Source organism: Varanus komodoensis, unplaced genomic scaffold, assembly GCF_004798865.1.
Source record: "Varanus komodoensis strain SLA01 unplaced genomic scaffold, ASM479886v1 scaffold17, whole genome shotgun sequence".
Taxonomy (NCBI): Eukaryota; Metazoa; Chordata; class Lepidosauria; order Squamata; family Varanidae; genus Varanus; species Varanus komodoensis.
In genome coordinates, this window is record NW_025335505.1 from 23,377,561 (window position 1) to 23,388,937 (window position 11,377).

Consider the following 11,377-nt stretch of genomic DNA (forward strand, 5'->3'; position numbering starts at 1 on the left):
CCGAACTCTGTCAAGGGCTGCATTCCTCTGCAGCTGCCGCAAAGCTGCGGGTGTAAAAGGAAGCAGGCTGCAAGGGGAGTGAGTCTACCTGGTGGATTTCAGCCCTAGAAGGCTTTCAGAAGCATGAAAGCATTTCTGCTACTTTTTATGGTTCTTAATGGTTTATAGCTTTTTGTATTTGAAATTGGTCTGTATTTTTACAGTATCTTATTGTTTCTCTTTTTTCAAATTTTTGGTGGCCTACAACTACAAGCAATAAAGACACACTACTACTTCATTTCTGATGTCAGATGAAGTGTCCACTGCATCTCTGTCCCCTGCCCTGTCCCCCAGACCTCTGTTTGTTGCTATTTCCGGGTTTTATCAAATTGCTGATTTCTGTTGCTTTCTCTAAATTCAGCAGGGGGCAGTGACACACAAAATGGACAGCAGGGCCCACATATGGTCCATGGGCACATGTTGCCTACCCCTGATTTGAGGCTTTACTGCTGGTCAGCTCTGGGGTCTCTCTGTGCATTGGAATTAATGTACATATCACTCTTTCCACAAGAAAGTCAGTCTCTGGTCTATTGAAATTGTTGTTGTTGTTAGTCGCAAAGTCACGTCCGACCCATCGCAACCCCATGGACAACTCTCCTCCAGGCCTCCCTGTCCTCCACCATCCCCCGGAGTCCACCCAAGATCACACCAACTGCTTCAGTGACTCCATCTAGCCACCTCATTCTCTGCCGTCCCATTCTTCTTTTGCCATCTATTGTTCCCAGCATTAGGCTCTTCTACAGGGAGTCCTTCCTTCTCATTAGGTGGCCAAAGTATTTGAGTTTCATCTTCAGTATCTGGCCTTCTAAAGAGCAGTCAGGGTTGATCTCCTCTAGAACTGACCAGTTTGATCACCTTGCGGTCCAAGGGACTCACAGGAGTCTCCTCCAGCACCACAATTCAAAGGCTTCAGTCCTTTGGCGCTCAGCCTTCCTTATGGTCCAGCTTCCACAGCCATACATTGCAACTGGGAAAACCATAGCCTTGACTATATGCACTTTTGTTGGCAGGGTGATGTCTGTGCTTTTTAGTATGCTGTCTAGATTTGCCATAGCTTTCCTCCCCAGGAGCAAGCGTCTTTTAATTTCTTGGCTGCAATCCCAGTCTGCGGTGATCTTGGAGCCCAGGAAAATAAAATCTGTCACTACCTCCATTTCTTCCCCATTTATTTGCCAGGAAGTGAGAGGACCGGATGCCATGATCTTAGTTTTCTTACTGTTGAATTTCAAGCCAACTTTTGCACTCTCCTCCTTCACCCGCATCAAGAGGCTCTTTAGTTCCTCTTCACTTTCTGCCATGAGAGTGGTATCATCTGCATATCTGAGGTTGTTGATATTTCTCCCAGCAATCTTAATTCCAACTGGTGATTCATCTAGCCCCGCCTTTCTCATCATGTGCTCTGCATATAAGTTAAATAGGCAGGGCAACAGTATGCAGCCTTCCGAACTCCTTTCTCAATTTTGAACCAATCAGTGGTTCCGTGTCCAGTTCTCACTGTTGCTTCTTGACCCGCATATAGATTTCTCAAGAGACAACTAAGATGGTCTGGTACGCCCACCTCTTTAAGGACCTGCCACAATTTGTTGTGATCCACACAATCAAAGGCTTTAGCATAGTCAATGAAGCAGAAGTAGATGTTTTTCTGGAACTCCCTAGCTTTCTCCATGATCCAGCGTATGTTGGCAATTTGATCTCTGGTTCCTGTGCCTCTTCGAAATCCTGCCTGTACTTCTGGTAGTTCTCGGTCCACATACTGCTGGAGCCTAGCTTGTAGGATTTTGAGCATAACTTTGCTAGCATGTGAAATGAGTGCAATGGTGCGGTAGTTTGAACGTTCTTTGGCATTGCCCTTCTTTGGGATGGGAATGTAAACTGACCTTTTCCAATCCTGCGGCCACTGTTGAGTTTTCCAAATTTGCTGGCATATGGAGTGTAGCACTTTTATTGCATCGTCTTTTAAGATTTTGAATAGCTCAGCTGGAATACTGTCACCTCCACTAGCTTTGTTGTTGCTCAGACTTCCTAAGGCCCATTTGATTTCACATTCCAGGATGTTTGGCTCAAGGTCAGTGACCACCCCATCGTGGGTATCAGGGACATTAAGCTCTTTCTTGTATAGTTCTTCTGTGTACTCTTGCCACCTCTTCTTAATCTCTTCTGCCTCTGTTAGGTCCCTGCCATTTTGGTCCTTTATCATGCCCATCTTTGCATGAAACATTCCCTTCCTATCTCCAATTTTCTTGAAGAGATCTCTGGTCCTCCCTATTCTATTGTTTTCTTCTATTTCTTTGCACTGTTCATTTAAGAAGGCATTCTTCTCTCTTCTAGCTATTCTCTGGAATTCTGCATTCAGTTGGGTGTATGTTTCCTTTTCTCCCTTGCCTTTTGCTTCCCTTCTTTCCTCAGCTATTTGCAAAGCTTCCTCAGACAGCCAATTTGCTTTCTTGCATTTCTTTTTCTTTAGGATGGTTTTAGTTGCTACCTCCTGTACAATGTCGTGAACCTCCGTCCATAGTTCTTCAGGCACTCTGTCTATCAGATCTAATTCCTTAAATCTATTTGTCACCTCTACTGTATATTCATCAGGGATATGATTTAGGTCATACCTGAGTGGCCTAGTGCTTTTTCCTACTTTCTTCCATTTAAGCCTAAATTTTGGAACCAGAAGCTCATGATCTGAGCCACAATCAGTTCCTGGTCTCGTTTTTACTGACTGTATAGAGCTTCTCCATCTTTGGCTGAAGAGCACATAGTCCATCTGATTTCTGTGTTGACTGTCTAGTGATATCCATGTGTACAGTCATCTCTTGGGTTGTTGGAACAGAGTGTTTGCTATGACCATCGTATTCTCTTGACAAAATTCGACCAGCCTGTGCCCTGCTTCATTTTGTACTCCAGCTATCTTTTGGCTTCCTACTTTAGCATTCCAATCCCCCATGATGATAAGAACATCATTTTTTGGTGTTAATTCTAGAAGGTGTTTTGGGCCTTCATAGAACTGGTCAACTTCAGCCTCTTCAGCACCACTGGTTGGGGCATAGACTTGGACTACTGTGATATTGAATGGTTTGCCTTGGATTTGAACTGAGATCATTCTGTCATTTTGGAGATTGTATCCCAGTACTGCTTTTCCTACTCTTTTATTGACAATGAAGGCTACTCCATTTCTTCTGAGGGATTCTTGCCCGCAGTAGTATGCCTGATGGTCATCTGAATTAAATTCACCCCTTCCTGTCCATTTTAGTTCACTGATTCCTAAGATGTCGATGTTCAGTCTTGTCATCTCTTGTTTGACCACATCCAGCTTGCCTTGATTCATGGATCTTACATTCCAGGTTCCTATGGAGTACAGATCTTTGCAGCATCGAACTCTCGTTTCACCAGCAGATACATCTGCAGCTGAGTGTCCTTTTGGCTTTGACCCAGTCGCTTCATTCTTTCTGGCACTACTAGTACTAGCCCTCTTCTCTTCCCCATTAGCATATTGGACACCTTCCAACCTGAGTGGTTCATCTTCCGGCGTCTTGTCTATTTGCCTTTTGGTACTGTCCATGGGGTTTTCATGGCAAGGATACTGGAGGGGATTGCCATTTCCTTCTCCAGTGGATCACATTTTGTCAGAGCTCTCTGCTGTGACCTGTCCATCTTGGGTGGCCCTGCATGGCATAGCTCATAGCTTCATTGAGCTACTCAAGCCCGTTCGCCATGACATGGCAGTGTTCCATGAAGGAACAATTGAAATTGAAAACCGGGTTTTAATATTTTTAGTGTATAAATTTTTATATGATTTTGTTTGTTTTGTTTTTGTTGTGAGCCGCCCCAAGGCTTTGTTGCGATGGGGGTGGCATAGAAATGCTTTAAATAAATAAATAAATAAACCATGTGTAAATAAATATGTGTGTGTTCTCTTGACCGTTTTTCCAAGTTCTGCTCTATTCTTTTAATGTGTTCATCATGCATTTTGGAAGATTTTCTTAGGGTGAGTTCAAACATGCCTGTGCAACATGAAGTAGCTTGCCCATGTGAAGCAGCCATCACAGATCAAACACCTTTGGCAGAATGCTCATGTCACCTCTTCAGATACAGTTCCTATGGTTCATGCGTTCATTTGATAGCTATTAAATTGTGATGTAGAGAGTGAATCAATGCTTAGATGCACCCATCCTTGATTATTACCTTGTGATGAAATCCTGAGACATCAATTATGGTATATGCATGTGTGAAACTGCCTTTATTACCATGATCCAAACAATTAGTAGATATCTATGCATTTGTGAAAGCTTGGATATTTTCTGTCTTAGGGCTAGAGTCAGTAACTAGCATCTCCGGGCGGGTTTTGATGCTTGCCCCAAACAGCATGTTACCTTTCCCACACTGTCCCAAAGTGTCTGACATAGCATTGCTCCAGGTTGTGGTGGGAAAGCTGAAATGACAGCATCTAGGTGTCTATTGCTTCTGTCAGGTAAGCCCACACCTGGTGGGCACTGAAGAAGGGGCTTGTGGGGGACATTGCCCTGAGGATTCTCTCAAACCTGGAACAGGCTCTGTTTGGACTCTCCCCCTTTCTCTCTTTTTTCAGGTTGCCCCAGAGCCTGAAGCAGTGTGCTACAAAAAGTAAAGCCAAGCTCACAAATATAGGTATATTTTTAAGTTAATATCTTAAAGGGGATTAATTAAATAGTCCATGGTTTATCTTAATTTTAAGAAACAGTGTTCTTCATTGTATTTAAACTACTTATATACCACATGATAAGATCTCTAAGCAGTTTACATAAAAATACACAAAATCATAGAACTGGAAGGGAGCAGTTAGAGCATTGAGGCCAAAGCCCTGCTTGGTGCAGGAACCTAGTTTAAGGTATTCCTGACAGGGGGCTACCCACTGCCTGCTTGAATTGGTCCAGGGAATGAAAGCCCACCTGACCCCTAGGCAGTCATTTCCATTGTCTGACCGCTCTTCCTGTTAGGATCCCCCCACCCCGCCCCTGTTGCTCAAAGAAAATCTGACTTCCTGTAAATTAAGCCTGCTATTTTGTGCCCGCCAGGCGAGGTTGACAGAGAGCAGATGGCGGTCCTTTTTGGTGTGGCCATCCTTTTGGTACTGGGAATGTGCCATCACATGCCCTTGCCCCCCAGTCCTGCCTTTTCAGGGCTAAGCATACCCAGGTTCTCCAATCTTGCAGGACTTAGTCCCTGATTCTGTCTTGCCCTTCCCTGAACCTGTTCAGATTTCTCCGAATCTTTCTTGAAGAGCAGTGCTCAGAACTGGCGGTGAGTTCTGAACAGTGCAGAGTAAAGTGGAACTATTACTTTCCATGATTTAGAAACTTTACTTGTATTGGTGGAACCTAAAATTGTATTTGCCCTTTTTGCAGCTATATCCCACTGCCAACTCTTATTCAGGTGGGATTACCTACTATTTCAAGTTCCTTTCCACACATTGCCCGGCCAAGTATTCCCCCGTCTCATCCTGGAATCTCTCTCTCATAAATTCAAAATAAAACAATGTAAAATAATAAACAGGAGATATTTGTGTTTCAAAAGTCATAAAATGCAGGCAAAACTCTCCAATAGGTTTCTCGTTTCTTCAGGCAAGCCTCACTTGTTTGAAGTGCAGTACTTATTTAAATTCAAAAGAGGGCAGCAGTTTACCTAGGCTGCTAGGAAGGTAAGGAAACAAAGTAGAGAAAGCATGTCTTAAGCAAAAACTGGTGGTTCTGAAAAACACACACCATGTTCTGAGAGATTAATTTTAATGTATGATGAATTTACGTTCTTGGAGCTGTATATTTACACAGAAATTATTTTAATTGATAACAGTTATTAGGAAATTCATTTGGCTTTTTTACAATGACTCCTGGTTGCATGTCTGTGACTCTCATAATAAAATATATGTATTAAGATAACTATGCATCAATGCCCTCAAGCAGTATATTAAAGTGAAATACTAGAACTGGAGTTAAGAATTACCAGTGGGAGAGAATGGGCTGACTTCAGGTTTGGGTTACAGTTGCTAAGGCCCAACCAATGACCTGTCCTGACACAAGAGAGCAATTAGTGGTCCTATTTTACAGATAAGGAACACTGAGGTTGAGATAAACAATTAGCACAAAGCCAGTCATATATGAGCTGGGTTGTTGTTAATTACTTTGCTCCTGATAAAAGCAGAAACTTTAAAGATACAGTGTGAATTAGTCAGACAAGTACTTGCAGAGCTTGATCTGCCTGCTACTCACCCCTGCTTTACAAGACAAAGGTGGCAGGAAATCCATGTATCAGCGTGGTGGGGTTTGCTGCATGGTTCTTATAAGTATATCCATGGCAAGCCATACTATAGCATCAAGCCCAAAGCACACAGAAATCATACCAATACACTTAGTTTTCACATAAAGCCATCTTGTGATTTCTTTTGTCCATGGGTGTTGAATTCTGGGCTGTTGTGATATGTGAATACAGCTGCACTAACAAACCACGATTTATTAACCATGGACCACTCAGAAAGGGAACCCAAGGTTTGTTGTTAGAATGCAAACTCTGGGATGTTTAAAACATGGCCAGTCATTTATAAGTTGTTTTGTCCTTCTATCAGAGCAATGGCAATAGTGGTTTAAAAACAAGAGCAAAAACAGCCATTGGTACTTTGATGCCGATATGACAACTAGGACACGGAATGGGTGAGTGGGTGAATGTGGCAGGTCTGCACCCCAAACCCTGGCCTAGGCCATCTCTGTCTCCCCGAAATGCAGGCTTTGCAGGCTTTGCTTGGCCTGGATAAACTCTAGTTACCTTCTCTGTTGCCATTATAATGTACCACCTTAGTTATCTTTTCCTGGCCCCACCTGAGTCACTTCACAATAGGAAGACACTCTCTTGGCTTGATAGATAGATAAAGGACACACGCTGCTGTGCTTGTTTTCTTGCCCAGACTCCTTATCAGTCCTGCTAATACCCTCCTGCCCTCACGTAGGAGGCAGCTGATGAGCTCATGCTCTGCTGACTAGCTGGCTCAGGCTATGCCCCATTGTCTTGACACCCTCGGCGGAGGTGAGACCCTCAGTTTGGGAACCTGGACAGGTCAAACAGAGACCCTCCCCACCTATTCTGCCTTTCTGACTCCCTGCACCTAAACGTGCATTAGCTCCCGTGTACTCGGTGTCTATGCTGCCCCCTCTGTCCATGATTTATGTCTCCCAACATACTTTGATGCATGACTGCTGTACACTTTGCCGTCAACATGTCTTTTATATAAGCCATTATAAGTAAGCTTTATAAGTAATGTATATAAACTAGCCATTTCCCATGTGCTCTTGGTTGGACTGTTTCAAGGAAGCTCTGCTGACCCCATCCATTCCAGTTGATGAGAGCCAAACTTGCAGAGGTTGCCATGTACGAGTGATCTGCTGCTAAACACTGTGGGGACCTAGCTAGTGTCTTGTTTCTTGCAACAAGAAAGTGTCTCCTTGTAAGTAAACCTGGCAGCTGGCATGTTCATTTCCATGGGATCACAAGAACCTCTTGTCTCTGGCCAGGGCAATACAGTGAAAGGGGAAGGAAAAGCTTAACCTAGAGAGTAAGAAGATAACCCACAGTTTGTTCATTTGTCTGCCAGCCAAAACCTGAGCAGAGCGACAATCCACGGGTTAACTGTGCCACGGGGTAGCATTATGTGTGAACCGGATGACAGAGTGCCACTTTTTAAGAGAATGACAGTCTGTGCAATGGACTTTTAAAAATAGGCCTTCAGTCTGATCTGGCTTGGCTCATGTTCTTAGACTATAGGTCCCATCAACACTAGCCAACATGGCTAAATTGTGCTGAAAGAGGCTGCAACTGCCCCTGGGTTTCACTGTATGCAGATTGAAAAGGAAAGCACTTGCCTCTTGCATTTTATAGACCACACCACCAAATAATCATGAGGAAGCACTAATTTCTAGGGTGTGAAGCAGCTCTGTGTGAATGTTTGCCTGTTGCTCACAAAGAAAGAGCAAAGAAAGAATATGACCTGTTGGTCACATAAAGTGACAGCAGTCTGGACTCAGCATGGGCCTCGTGGATTTTTCAATTCAGAATTGTCTGCACGGTTACTGAAGTTAATATTCCCATGTCAGTTCAGCCAAGCATGATAGTATAAAAAAAGTTGCATTTCTTATAGTGCATTTCTTAACCACCCAGAGTGAAATATGTTGTTTTTTATTTTTGGGATGAATTTATCAGATATGGATATAGTGATTCATTGGTACACTTTTCATAGCTTTTTAATTAAGGGAAAATGTGTAGGTTGTGGGAATATGATAGAGATGTATAAAGTTATGCATGGTGTGGAAATGCTGGACAGGGAGATGTTTTTCCTGTGCTACTAGAACCTACAGTCATTGAATGAAGCTTATTAGTGGGAGATTCAGAACCAAAAGGAAAGTACTTTTTCACATACTGCATAGTTAAAAATATGGAATTCACTTCTATAAGATGTTGCAATGGACACCAACATGGACAGAGTTAAAAGAAGATTATTTATTTTATTCATTTATTATTAAACTCATATTCTGCAACTAGTAGTCCTAAAGAACTCTTTAGGCAGATTATGAAATAACAAAATCAAATATACCAATAAAAATAATGAAAGAATAATATACAAAATGCAACAATAAAGCAACAATATAAACAATTCACACCAGTACACACAATTCACAGCTATATACAATTCACAGCTATCATACATGAACAGGTCTGGGTATAGTCCAGTTTAACAACCTACCTATCAGGATGCTTGGAGCTCAAACAAAGCAACATTCAGGCTCAGAGGTGTGGCCCACACTCCTGTTGAATGGGTGGGATGCAGACTTAGTCATGCTTAGAGTAAATCTGTATCCAGCTTATTGTTTCAGATATTGCTGGGCTGAAATTTTTGATTCTGTGCATTGTGCCCTGGCATCCTCCAAGATACTGTAAAAGATCCTGTTCAAACAGTGCAGCCAGATCAGATGGCAAAATATACTGAGAGAAAGCACTCAGAGCATAAATTTCTACCCATGGTGACTTCAGCATCATTAGGCTATCTCTAACATATAATGTTAGAGATTTCTGCCCATGCAGCAAAGGTTTCCCCAGTGTTCATCCCTTCTGCTGCATCCCGTCCAGCCCCAAATGAGTTCTTCCAGACCCATTTCCTCCTACAGGGATGGATGGAGTGGGTGCTTATATTCTGGCTGGCATCAGAATTTTCCCCAGCTCAGTTTTGGTTTCAAAAATAAACGTTTCCTCGAATGCTTCACAAATGAAAGTAAACACACAGAGTAACTTGAGGTGGATTAGGAGACTACAGGGGGAGGGACAATTTAGGCAGCTATGTTTCATCACTGCCTGCTTATTTGGCTTTTTTTAAAGGCTGCTCATTAAAAGCCTTTATAGCAGACTCTGTAATCATGCCAGAGTAAAAGTCACTTTATTTGCTTGATGTTTATAATTCTTGAAAGAAGAGCTGAAAACAATTTGGTAAGTGAATATGATAGTTCTGTCATCTGCATCATCTTTTAGTCATTTGCAGAGATTTCTATTATGTTGTCTTATATAAATTTACTGGTTTGGATCCAAAGACCCTCTGAAATTAATGGGGGCATTGATTTCAGTGAGGCAGCCCCAAGTTTGACCAAGTCTGGATGAAACCCACTGGAAATCTGATGAGATGCAGATTCCTTGAGATCTAAACTCCAGAGAAAAGATTCTTTCATGATGTCATGAAAGAATACCCCACGACAAAAATTATGTTAAAACGTTTATTTAAGGTTGTATCATGGCATCTTCTGCAAATACATATACTGTGTGTAGTCTATGATCTATTTGATCTGGATTTCTATCCAGCCTTTTCTTTATGACTAAACATAGGCTGACTGCACTTCCAGTGTTTCAGATCATTATGTCTATTATGCCCTGGTCAGTTTCTTCCCTGACTGCTGTGCTGCCTCTATCAGTAGTGAAAATATGAGATTCTCACCCTACTCCCATGTTTGTGCATTTTATGCTGCGGGACAATGTGGCTATTTCATATGCCCCTGTAGAGTTGGAGAGAAAGAGGAAGTGTGATGATGCTATTCTAGCCAATATTCCCTTGCGGCTCAACAGCTATGGCAGTGACATCCAGTCCCTACTTGCTCGTTCACTCCCCGCCTGTCAAGCAAGCAAGTGGCAGCAATGATAAGAAAAAGGATGAAGAGCTACAGTAACTCTTGAGAAAGTAGACTTACTAAAGGACAATTCAGAGTGCCTTGCCTGAGGGCCCTCAAAAGCTGGATCTGACGCCATTAAAACTCTATGTTCAAATCTTTGCTTGAACAAAGACATGGGATCCTAGAATTGGAGGGGGCTTTGTAGGTCATTTAATCCATTCCCCTGTTCATGGCAGAGGTAGAAAATCCCAAAGAAATGGCTGTTCAGCCACTTCCTGTAGGCATCCAGTGGAGAGCACAGAAGACAGATGTCCAGATGTCTTGGACTTAAGCTCCACATTTTTCTGACCACTGACTGTACTGGCCAGGAGAACTGGGGAGCTAAAGTTCCGAACAACTGGAAATCTACCGTCTGCTCACCCTTGCTCTAGGCAATTGTTTCCATTGTTAAACTGTTCCTACCCACAAGAGGTTTGTCCAGCTAGGATCTACTAATCTTCAACTTAAGCTCATGAGACCTAGTCTTACCCTCTGGAGAAGCAGCAAGCAAGTTCTTCTGCATCATGAAGAATAACGGCCAAGTGCTCCATATACAGAAATGCAAAAAAGAAGAACAAAGACCTTCAGTACAAACTCACATGCTGCTGGCTTCTACGTTTTGACCTACCTTTGCAACTGACCAGCTACTGTTATAGCTGCTTCTGCTTGGTTATGAAAAGGGCTTTCTTTTACATAGCAGTGCCTACCTGATGCCAATTGTTTTGCAGGTGTTAGTTCCTGTTTGCTTTTTAAAAAATCCTATCTTCCACATTAAATGGTCTATATAAAGATGTAATAGTATGTGCTGATGGAATCCAAGGGACAGTTCATCTCCCACCTGGCTTCTCTTGAAACATTGTGATTTCACTGGAGGATTTTGTAAAATCATTAAAATGTCAGAGATATGTTTGAAAAATAAAAACGGCAATCTGCTTTAAAACACAGGGATCCTATCAACAATCCTCTGAGGTACATACATCAAAGGCCTCGTTCTAACTGAAAAGGTAAACCTTAGTCCAGTGTACCACTTTTTAGAATGCAAAGGGGGACTCACATGATTGACTGTTCCTTAATACAAAAGACCCCTGCATAAAGAAAACTAGCATGACAGGAGGATTAGCATTATATCTGTTCTC